This window comes from Peromyscus californicus, unplaced genomic scaffold (genome assembly GCF_007827085.1).
Source record: "Peromyscus californicus insignis strain IS unplaced genomic scaffold, ASM782708v3 Scaffold_23__1_contigs__length_62951481, whole genome shotgun sequence".
In the NCBI taxonomy this organism is placed as follows: domain Eukaryota; kingdom Metazoa; phylum Chordata; class Mammalia; order Rodentia; family Cricetidae; genus Peromyscus; species Peromyscus californicus.
Genome location: NW_026294534.1, coordinates 25180359 through 25193182, shown reverse-complemented (window position 1 = coordinate 25193182; position 12824 = coordinate 25180359).

Sequence of the window (12824 nt, the reverse complement as noted above, 5' to 3'; positions counted from 1 at the left end):
CTTAAAAAGCAGGTCACGGACTCCTCCCCTCTCTTCTCCTCCCCCATCTCACCCTCTTCCAACAGGCCTGACCACACTCTGTCCTATCCCTCTTTCCTCCTAATAAAACTCTGATACTGAGTTTTGTCGTGCCTCGCGGCTTTTCTCGCGTGGTAACAGCACTGCTTAATGAATAACATTGCACTGCATTAACACCAACCCCTTAGACCGTTGGTTGACTGTGCTGGTGTGGCAGGCCTTGGAGGCTTTGGTGGTTTACTTTCTGTTGTCTGGAATGTGCATCTATGATAGTTTGCATGTCACACATTGTCCACACAATCATGCTTTGTGTGCTTGGTTGCCAGCTGATGGCCCTGATGTCAGGTTGCAGAAAATTTTGGGAGGTGGGCCTAGGTGAAGGGGTGTCACTGGGAATGTACTTTTGAAGGTTATACCAGACTCTTAGTGACTTTTCTCTGTCTCTACTTCCCATCCATAAGGAAGTAAAATGCTTCTACCACTGTTCCACCACTTCGATATTCTGCCCGAGTGCATGTGGCCAAGCGTCATCGACTGAGCTCTTGGAAACCATGAGCAAAAATGCACCATTCCCCCCATAACTTGCTTCTGCTAGATAATTTTTTTTTTTTGGTTTTTCGAGACAGGGTTTCTCTGTGCAGCTTTGCGCCTTTCCTGGGACTCACTTGGTAGCCCAGGCTGGCCTCGAACTCACAGAGATCCGCCTGGCTCTGCCTCCCGAGTGTCTGCTAGATAATTTTGATGGTGAGCTGAGAAAAGTAACTAACACAATGTCTTGCCAATGTCTTCAACACATGGCTTTTAAAATACCTATACTTTAATTAGTTCTTTGAGAATTTTGTGTGTTTTGCTCATATTTGCTCACATCCCCCAACTCAACCCAGATTTCCTACCTCCCTTACCCACTCAATGTTGCATTCTTTTTTTTTAAACAAACCTATTAAGTCCAATTTGTCCAATATAGTCTTGGATGTGTGGATTTCTACTGGAGTATGGGTGACTTACCAGGACTGTATTTTTAGAGAAAACTGATACTCCCTCTACCAGCACCTATCGATTGCCAGTAGCTCCTAGACTAGTGGTAGGACTTCATGCCCATCTCTCTTCTTCATGCTGAGATTTGGTCCAGCTTCAGCTTCAGGTCTTGTGCATGTTGTCATAACTGCTGTGAGTTTATATGTGCAGTTGCCCTGCTGTGTCCAGAAGACACTGTTTCCCTGTAATCATGGTCACATGGAAACCTGCTACTGGAGTGTGTATGTACAATATACACAACTCCATTTTCATTTAAAATATGTGGTTAAAATGGAATTACCTTATAATGGAGCGGGTAATGCCCCTGCTAGACAGCACAGGCTAGCAAAATAAATAAAAAAGCCTAATGCCAGGAATAGATGACCGCTTATGTACTTGTTGGCCAGTAAGGCTCCATGGATCCTAAAACATTACAGGTTATTGCCAGTTCTCCCCCTAGAACTTCACAGTAAAAGCCTATTGCTAAAGACATGACATACTTGAGTCATAAAATGTAGAGCTATCAAGCTGGTACTGATCTGGAAGCTTCATCCTTACCAGTTAGTTTTATAGTTTCATAGGTGTTATGCTGGAAGAGAAAAGTAATCATTAGTCTTATCCAACTGCAAACATTGTGAGCTAAAATATTGAGAGGACTAACAAGAAATGCCCACTGCAATATTGGCCCCCAAACCACGTGAGTAATCAACCACTTTCTAATTGGATTTAAGGCTCTCTCCACAAGATGAAATCTATACCTGGCACCATTATCATCACCAGGAACCAGTGTCTAGACAGGCTGTCGGCCCTACTGGTTGAGAACCTACCACCATTACTCTGCTAAGTGGACACAGAATTAAACAAATTCCTAATGATTTATCATATACCCATAGATTAGTGTTTCATCATTCATCAGAGAAGTTTCTATCTGCAGCAGATGGTGATTAACACAGAGACCCACAACTGGTCAATGTGCAGAGAACAAGAGACTGCAAAATACTCAGCCTTAAATGGGACATCTGCATCATACTCCCCCTCCCAAGGCTCAGGGATCATTGTAAAAGAGGGGATGGGAAGAGTGTAAAAGACATATATGCCCCTTTGCTTAGTGATGTTATTGCTATAGTGGACCAAGGTGATATTTGACCAAATACCCAGAAAACCCAGTTCCTTTTAGGCTATATTTTGACAGACAGTAAAATAGTTCTCAGTGCTCTGTGGTAAGACAGCACATGTATGCACTGTAGTTTAGCCCAAGAGAATGCAAGTTTTCTTTTCCTTCTTTCTGATACAGATGTACCAGAGGGCATTTCACAGCTCAGTGGCCACACACAACATCCTAGAAGCAATGTTAATCTGCTCAAACAAAGAAACCATACCTGGGATGACAGGTGCAGGTGCAGCATTTGATTGAATTTGAGGTAACTTGTTGTCTTCTTCCAAAAAAAAATTTTCGTAGGAGCCACACCAGATAATGAATAGATACACGATTTGGGCCACTGATTCTGGTATTTTTAAAGACTTTAAAGATAGATGAATCTCTGCTATTCATTCCTGGAATATAATTCTCATCTCTCTCTCTCTCTCTCTCTCTCTCTCTCTCTCTCTCTCTCTCTCTCTCTCTCTCTCTCTCTCCTGCTACCCCTCCCCCTTCCTTTTTTAAAGCAAGGTCTCACTGTGTAGCATTGGCTGCCTTGCTATATAGACTGGGATGGCTGCAAACTCACAGATACCTTCCTAGCTTTGTTTCCCCAAGTTTCTGGGATTAAATTCATATGATTACGTGCTCATATATAATATTGATTCTTGACTTGATGTCATTTATATGTCCTTTTACATTTCTGTAAAGTTTACCCCACAAACCAAGTAGCCAATGTCAGTATTCTACCAAATATATATAATCCAATAATACATACATATATACATACATAACTACATGTGCATGTTTGCAAGGTACATGATAAATTAATTCTAAACAAAACATAAATATCAATGTGTTTTATAGATTAGGATGAACAACAAGAAATACTAAGTGGCAAGAACAGGGAAGAACTGTTTATGGAAATGAACATGGAACAAGGACTCTGAAGAAGTTTGTCAGTTTCTTAAAGGTTGCTTTTAAGACAGGGTTTCATGTAGCCCAGGTTGGCCAGGAGCTGGTTGAACCTGAAGATGACTCAGAACCCCCAATTATCCTGCTCCCACTGCTGGAATGCTGAGATTACAGCCATGCACTCCACCACCTATTTGAGGCAATGCTAGGGATCTCCCTGGTGAGGCTGGCCAGTGATCTGAGCCTCCAATTTCTTTAAAAGTGAAACAATACTTGTCACATGATCCAATTACCCCCTTCTAGACACCTAGCAAAGAAAAACAGAAGCAAATGAATCTAACGATATTTGAAACTGATTTGTCACAGTGGCTTTATTTTTAATACCAAAGACTTGAAACAATCTATATACCCATCAACAACAACAACAACAAAGTAAAACAAACAGATCCAGTGTATTTATATGGTAGAACCATACTTATAAATACAAAGAAGTGAGATATTGATGCACATAATGGTGTGGATGAATCTCAAAATAATCACAGTGAGTAAAAGGAATTAGGCAGAAATTATATATTCCATGAATCAATTTAAATATAACTGTAGAAAATGTGCATTTATTTGATGCAAAGTCATTTGGTGGAAAATAGATTGACAACTTCCTGGAGCTAGGAGAGACTAGAAAGGAGAGGGTAAGAGAGGGAAGGAGACTTTTTTTTTCAGTGCTGATGGTTGAACCCAGAGCTTCATGCATGCTAGACCAGCATTCTACCTTTGAGCTATCCCCCGAGTCCTGAAAGTCTAATCTTTTAGGTGATGGGCGGACTTATTATTTAATTTTAATGGAGTTCTTGTGGTCACATACATAATCAAAAGTTATGAAATTGTACACCTGAACCACAGTGGGCTTTAAATATTACTTTACACATCACTAAGGATAGTTTAAACATATATCACTTTTGACCAAATAACTCCAGTAGCAATATATGTGTGAAATGTTTACTACTCTTTGGTTGGCATTGTAAAAAAAATATCTACCATAAGACAATAATTAAATGAATCCTGACACTTTCAAGTAATAGAATACTAAGTTATTAAAATAGTTTTGTTAATATTTACACACAAAGATATTCAAGATATTTAAAATACAAAAGGTAACTTACTTGCTGGTGAGGATATAAAGTGGTACAGCACTTGTGGATAACAGTTTGACTGTTCCTCAAAATTGAACATGAAATTATTATATTACCTTCGAATTCCTCTTCTAGGTACACACCCATAAGTGTTGAAAACATATGTCTTTGCAAAAACTTGGACATGAATGTTCATAGCAGTATTAGTCACAGAGTTTTCAACATGGAAGCAATCCAAATGTCTCACTGTTAAGTGGATATACAAAATGTGGATTACATGATTACAGTGGGTTATAATCGATTGGGACAGGGATGAAACACCGGGACAGGCTAGTTAGCATGGATTAAGCTGAGACCATAGGACAGAAGAAGAAAGCTGGGTGCCAGTAGGTGGTGGCACACGCCTTTAATCCCAGCACTCAGAAGGCAGAGCCAGGCAGATCTCCGTGAGTTCGAGGCCAGCCTGGTCTACAGAGCGAGATCCAGGACAGGCACCAAAACTACACAGAGAAAACCTGTCTCGAAAAAAACAGAAACAAAAACAAAATTAAAATAAAAAAAGAAGAAAGCTGGGTGTGAAGGCCATATATTATATATTATATGAGTCTACTGATATATAACATACCTAGGGCCTACTGAGGGTGGGACAGAATAGAAGAAAAAACTCCCAAGTGACTGAAGATAATCTGCAACTAGTTTAGACCCAGGGAAAGAGGAGCCAGATTCTCACTCGACAGAGTAAGACATCAGGCCTAACCCATACCATGTGTATTAGGCCTGGTCATTTGACAAATGATGGGTAACTCACTCGAGGCAAAGGAAGGGTATTAATTTCTCTTAATGTATGAATTTATATTTCATCCTCAAAAATGTTTTTCAGTACCTTAGATATAGCTTAACCTTAAAGGTCTCCCAAAGAGAAGACAAAAGAATACTGTTAAAAATGTTTTCCTGATTTTCCATTTTTATCTTGATTTAGAATCCATACCCATTTTCAGCTCCTCTGTGCTTATGGACTTGGGCCTCTGTAGAAGGAGACCTCAGGATTGGGCTCCAGATGAACCGTGCCAAACAGGACTATGTAGGAAGTCATCTTCATCAGGTCATGGTGTTGGAGTAACTCTTCACTGTGAGATTCCCAGTGGGTGGAGGATGCTTAGCTTTGCCCTGCTCTGTCAGTCTTGTTAATTGAGCAACAAGTGTAAACATGGGGGCATTGGACAGGTGTTTCATGGCAGACTGCCAGTGACAGGTCTTTCTTGGTACTGGATGGGTTCTAAGTGGAATGTGTTCCAGATGCAGTCTGGTGACTTCTCATCTCATGCAGTTTTGCTACTTCCTTCTGTAGTTGTGTTAACTAGACAAGCCCTTCCTTATTTGTCAGTCACAGTGAGGACCTGCTTTCCTGGTCCAGGCTACTGTAAAGGATGGATAAGGACTCCAAAGAATGCTGCTTCCTATGTGACTGGTATATGTTACCACCCTCATGGTCATTATGGATAGTGAGAGACATGTACATGAGTTCAATGAAGAATGTCAACATAGCTTACCATGGTGGAGAGGGAATGGGATCAATCCAGCTGAGAGTCAGTGGTCTGATACTGATGCCCTCTGAGAGATTTCAGTAGGTCTTTCAGTCAACATTAAATAACTTTGTGACAAAACCTGTTCAGTCTTAACAATCCACTCTCCTTACTTGGTTTGGCTGATAACCCATGCATATGTTTACGCAGAGTGGTTTCAGGTTGGGGGCTGTAATGTCGGTCATGACCTGAGACCTGGCATGTAGATTGGTGGGGAAGTCATATAGCATGGTGACCCCATGAGAAAGCAGAGCTGACCTCTTTGCCTACTCTCTTTCAATTTTTTATCTTTTGAGAAATTCATATACATACAGCAAAATATGATTATAGAAGCACAAAATCACCATTTCCCCACCGTGGCTCATAGCCAACTGTCCCCACCTTCCAACATGCCTGCCTCCTAGCTTCATCCAAATAAGTCTAGTTAGTGCATGGGTATGAAGCCATCAGCTGGAGCATGGGAAACCATCTAGTTAGTGTATGGATATGAAGCCATCTGCTGGAGCATGGGAAACTGTCTAGTTAGTGCATGGGTATGAAGCCATCCACTGGAGCATGGGAAACTGTCTAGTTAGTGCATGGGTATGAAGCCATCCACTGGAACATGGGAAACTGTCTAGTTAGTGCATGGGTGTGAAGCCGTCTGCTGGAGCATGGGAAACCTACCAGTAGCAATAGCTTCAAAAAAGAATGATTCTCCCTTCTACAGCAACTATCCACTGCCAATAGCTTTTCAGTAAGGGGTGGGACTTATATATCATCTCACATCTGTTTTATTTTTATTGTCTATGTTGCCTAGGCTGGCCTTGAACTTGAAATTCTCCTGATTCTGACTCCTGAGTAATTGGGATTATATATATGTATACATCATCTGGGTTTGCTCACTTGGTGTGTGTGTGTGTGTGTGTGTGTGTGTGTGTGTGTGTGTGTGTGTGTGTACATGCAGATGTGAGCACATATGCTTTACCCACTTTTTTTTTTTGAGAGTCAAGGTACCTGTTCTTCAGTTGGAATAACTAACTAATTAGTAGCTAACTAATTAGTAACCAGTTACTAATAGCCAAGTAAGTTAGGTTTCTTCCCTCCTCATAGCCGCAGGCAGCAGTTTTACCAAGGATACTGTGGCATCGGAAACGGATGTCCTCATGAGAATCAATGATTCATGTTTCAGAGCCAGTTCCCTCTTGGCTCCCATGCTTCCATGTGTCATGCACACACTGAGTTGGCCCCACTCTCCTGCCATCTTGTTTCTTGAGTTCTGTCCCGCTTCTTATGGATCAAGTCATCCAGTATGTTTTTCTAATCCATGGACGAAACACTGGTATGTCATGCACAAAAAGGAACAGGATGTCCTACAAGCTGGAACTCTAATGACTAAATCCATGTTCTGTGAACGATGGAACCTGGCAGAGGAGGCAAGAGTCGAATGCTCGTCCATGTCTTGTCTCCTTCATTTCCTCTCACCAGTTTTTAATCTCCAATCAGTCTCTTCTATACCTAATTTTACTGCATTGATCACGTATCACTGTACTTAGTATCTGACAGGAACAACTTAGAGGAGGATTTATTTTGAGAGTTTTCATTGGTCATGGCTGGCTCCATAGATTCTGGGCCCATGGTGTGGCAGAACACCTGGGTGGCAGGGACATGTCGAGCAAAACTGTTCAACTCATGGTAGCTAGGAAGAACAGAAAGAGGGGTTTCCCAGAAGGTGCTTCAGCAGGAGGCATCTCCTAAGAACATCCCCCTAGTGACCTGTGCCTTCTCCTAGAACCTACCTCCTAAAACTTCTAGAACCTCCTAGAATAGTGCCACCACCTGGGGACCAAGCATCTGACATGACTCTGTGATGACATTTCACATTCGGAGCATCTCTCTCGGATTTGTTTCTCAGGTAAGCTAGCCTAACACAAGCTGTACCAAGAATGTGCCAGGGAGACAGGTAGTTAGATGTCAACTTGAAATTTATTCACTAACTGTCCAACAGGCATAGAGGAGGGTAACTTGGTAACTTGATTGAGAGCTGGCAAATGAATAGTTCCTATCAAAAGGTGGTGAATCAAATGTAAGAGGTTTCATTGATGGTGGACTTTAGAATATATCCTGTCGGGGAAGAAAGATGCAGATGTAATAGTGGAGGCATTTGAAAGCTATGCAGTGGAAAAGATCTTCAAAGATGGCTGAGTTAGGCTTTCTGCTGCCAAGTTGAATTCATAAGAGCAGTACTTAATAACTGTGTGAGGCACAGGGTCTCCTGAGTGGCTTCCAAAGAGATCCTAACCTTCTACAGTGTGACAGGGCAGACAGGACTGAGCAAGCTGAAGACTAGTTGGAAATCCAAAGATCTCTAGGTGTGTGGGTCTTCATCCAAAAAAAAAAAAAAAAAATAGGTGTTGGGACAAGGGGCAAAGGGATTCTGGGGCCCTGGGAAAGCCCTGACCTGAAAATGGGAAACAGATGAGGATGTGTAGATGGATGCCCTTGAATATCTATTCTAGGCAGACTTACCACCCGCTTAATCTTTCAGGCTTGTGACGGTGTCTCCTCCCTCTTGGTAAATGCTAGCACTTTATTGTGTGTGCATGCTGCTGCTGCAGAGACCACAGGGTAAGTAGCATCTGCTTTCCTCGATAGCTTCCCTGCTTGATTATCAGAGTTCATATTCAGTGAAGCCTGGGTGGGTACATACTGGAATCTGTTAGGGAAGGAGATGCTACAATTGTTAAGCCTCAAGAATCAGCTAGACTATCCTGACAGGAGTCCAAGGAGTACACCTTGGGCTATATTTTTGAGAGCTTGATTAAGTGATCTGGAATTCAACTTTCTCAGGACCCCAATCTTTTTTTTTTTTTGGTTTTTCGAGACAGGGTTTCTCTGTGTAGCTTTGCGCCTTTCCTGGAACTCACTTGGTAGCCCAGACTGGCCTCGAACTCACAGAGATCCGCCTGGCTCTGCCTTCCGAGTGCTGGGATTAAAGGCGTGCACCACCACCGCCCGGCAGGACCCCAATCTTATACCTCCAGGAACGAGGAAAACTCACTGCTATGGCTTTGTCTGGATAAATCCAACACCAACACTTAGTGAAGGGGAGATTTTTGAGTTGCTCTCCACAGGAAAGAATTCTGTCTTTATTCTATTAATAAGGTTGCACTGTGAGTAACACTGGCCAGAGGAAGAGATGAGGAGGCCGAAGAAAATGAGAGTTCCAGAATGTACCCAATGGACATTCAGAATCCTGCCACTATAGCGAAGCTTTTAGGGACTTGACAGTCAAAATCAGGCCAGGATATCTTTAAAGTAAAGGACAAATATGTGCATCTTACATCCCTCCTACACAAAGGAAGGTCAGCCTGTGAAACCTTTTTGGATTGGAGGACAATATATTCCATAAGTAAGAAGATTGTTTTGACCTGTGTGATGTAGGTTTTGAATAGGGCTCAGAGCAGGACATGGTTGTGTGGCATGTACAAGAGCCATATCTCTTGGTCCATATGCTCGAATAGACCCAATGGCTTTGGAACCGTCTATGCAGAAAAAGGATGTAGCAGGCAAAGCTGGAGTGATGGCAGGATGTATGGAGAGAATCAGCTCCCACAATGCAGCCTCTGAGATTCTGGGATAAAACCATGCCAACCACTGTAGAGGAGAAACAGTAATGGAAATATTATCAAGCCCTGGCAGAGATAATGATTCTGGATTATGAGAACAGAATTGCCCATTATGATTTGGATTCTAATGAAACTTCTAATTCAGAGTTGGACATGTGCAGTGGAAGTCCATGATCACATCCTGGTACATCCAATTACAAAACTGAGTAGGACCAGAGGCTATGATTATGTGGCATGAGCAGTCTGCCCAAATGGGCTCATCCTTATCACTCTCAATGGGCGCAACGGCAACTCTCATCTCCTACTTGTGGCTATGTGAGAACTTCAAGTTATGAATCTGGTCATGTACTTTGTATTCATAGTTCCCAGATACTGGCCAATGGCCTAACTATCTGTTGAGGAGTTTTAAAGGGGAGGGACCAGACATTTGAGACATCCTGGAATGCAAATGCATTAGGAAGAGTTCCGTGTCATGTATTAACAGCTATCATGGAAGAGACATTGAACAAACAAGTAGACAATGTGGCTTGGCCAACTGACTTAACCCTGCAATTGATGATCTCAGAATTGGCATAGGAGCATGGTAGCAGAGCTAGATATCCCATGAGGGAATTTGCCTCATGGTAAAGGAGGGGGATGGCATAGGCCTGCAACCCAAAATTAGATCATCCAGAAGCCAGCCTCATAGAATGCAGAAACAGCGTGTGGTTCAATTATGCAATCTATAGTAGGCAATCTCAGGGATGGATTTTCATAGCAACCAAGGGCTCTTGTTTGCATTGTCCAGATCTACAGCTCTGTGTAAATGACCCACTAACCCAGCTATCATGTTCTAAAATCAGTCACCATGTTGAGACTGGGGGGTGCTTCCCCTCAGAAGTTTTGAGAAATGACTAAGTGTGACAGTGATGTTAGGCAGGGCTGTACCTGTAAGATACTGACCTTTTCTAAAGGGCAGCTTTGGTTTAAGTTCTCCCCACAGCGTGGATGAAATTTGCATAGAACTGCAATGCAGTTTAATAAATGTTCCCTATTCTTTCATCCTTTCTCAGCTGCCTTCTATGGTTTTTTTCTTCATGGAAGAACCTGAATTATGGTCTGACAGCTTTCCCCTTAGTTCATTCTCACTGGCACTTCCCTTAGTAAATAAATCTCTTGCACATGTAATCTCATCTTGGCACCTGTCTCTTGGAGGATCAGGACTAACACAGATGGCTTGGACATGTGCTGGTGGGTGTCTAAGAAAGAATGTCAAGTATGCCAATCCTGCATGCTGAGTGCGGTCAATTTGCAGTGGCTGCCAGGAGAGGTATCAAGAAGTATTCTAGCATTATATCTGGTCTATTGTAATGGATGCCGTGGTCTACTGGGAAGAGCCACAGTGAGGGCAAAGGAGGAGGGTCTTGATCTTTCACTGTTCAATCCTGCTGAACTGAAATGTTCCACAAAACCCCATTGTGAAGGGAAATGGTACAACTATGTGTGGTAGTGTGTGCCTGTAATTCTAGAACTCGGGAGGCCAAGGCAGGATTATTGTGAGTTTGAGACCACCCTGGGCTACCTGGTGAATACCAGCCTAGCTAAGGCTTCACAGTGTGACTGGGGTCCTGTCTCAACAAAGTAAGTAGCTGGGGATGTAGCTCAGTTTAAGTAGAGTGATTGCTTAGCATACGTGATGCCCTGGATCCAACCCCCAGCATTGTATAAAGGCAGGTATGGTGCTGTGTGCCTACACTAAGGAGATGAGTGCAGAAGATTCATCAAGATCAGAAGTTCAAGGTCATCCCTGCCTACACAGTAAGTTTGAGGCAGCCTGAGATAACTGAGACCCCATTACAGAGACATTAAAAAACCAAAGCCAAACCCAGGAAACAAATAAAAAAGGGGGGAGGGCATGATTAGAGAGCTACTGTATGTAAAACTTTTGTAATGTGAAGGATATCCTTAATGATAGCGAACGATTAATGTTGATGGTTAGTGAATAACAATTGCATTAAAAACTATATAACTATATAATATGTAATTAATTATTTATGAGCAATAACAATACTTAATGATAACCATCAATTGCATCATATCATTAATGATCCTAAAGTGATACTGAATGGAAGAAATTATAGGGCTGTATTATATAAGCCATAATAGCCCCACAATGGAATATGCTAAGTCAATGGAATCTAGAAACAAAAACAAAAACAAAAACAAAAACAAAGTGTAAGGACTTGTGAGTGTTTTCCCTCTTGAGCTGGAGGGACTGTGCTCTGATAGCTGGTGTGAATTTCTTTCTTTGTAGGTTTGCCTCATGGAGCCATCATGACAGGATGCTACTCACGAATATTACTCATTCTCCTTTATCTGATTTTATATTTGCCAAGGAACATCCTGATGTTCCTTGTATTTGAGCGAAATTGTCGACTGAAGAAAGACTATGCTGACCAATTGGCTAAGGGATTCTAGTCTCTCCATCACTCATTTATTTCCTTTAACATGTCATTATTAAGATAAAAAAAATAAGGCTTATTGTAAAATAATTATTGACAAGTAGGAAAGCAAAATTCAAAGTCTGTTTCTTAGACACAGCTTCTTCCAGTTTCCCCAGGAGTAACACTTTTTTGTTGTTGTAAATTACTTCATTTCTCCACTGAGTATCTGGCACTCAAAATATTTTCTTCATGACCTTGTTTAGAAGGACTTTCTTATGACTTCATTCAGAATGAACTAAAACTGAGTTTCTAAATACACAAAGCTGGGAGCCAATCCCTCCATTCAGAAGCCATTTTTCAATGCATGTCATGTCTTTTGTTAAGTCTTTTATGACATCAAACACTATGTTTTGTAAGAAGTGTAAGCTTTGTCTACCATTCACAGACTACAAGACATCAATTTGCAAAGAATAACATGTAGTGCCAGGCTCCCTGCGTTTCGTGCTTTATTCAGCCTGATGAAGGACCACTCGTTTTTGTGTGAATTGTATTACTTTTTACATCCACCTCCTCCTTCCGAGAATAAAGGAGAGTTCAAGGAAGACAGTCTTAGTTCTAAGTGTGAATCAACACTTAGATTCACTGCAGCAGCACAGTATGATAATGAACACAGGGGCAAATTTGCGATGACCTAGATAGGCTCTTTCTGTTTGTTTTTTAGGATTATTGTCTCTTTTCAGACTCAAGACAATTCCTGATGTGAAAAATTAGTTCCTGAAGATGAGTAAGCCTGGGCTTTCAATGTTCAAAATTTAGTAAGATTTTTCCTTAATGGAGAACATCTGAATTTCTTTTGAAAACGCTTCCATGCTAGGATTTAGAGAAAAAAAAATCTTGAGCTAACGATCATAATAATGAAATTATTATGTTAGGATCAGAAAAGACAATATCCCAAAATATTTTTGAGGCCTACAGATAGATGTGTAACTTTCAAA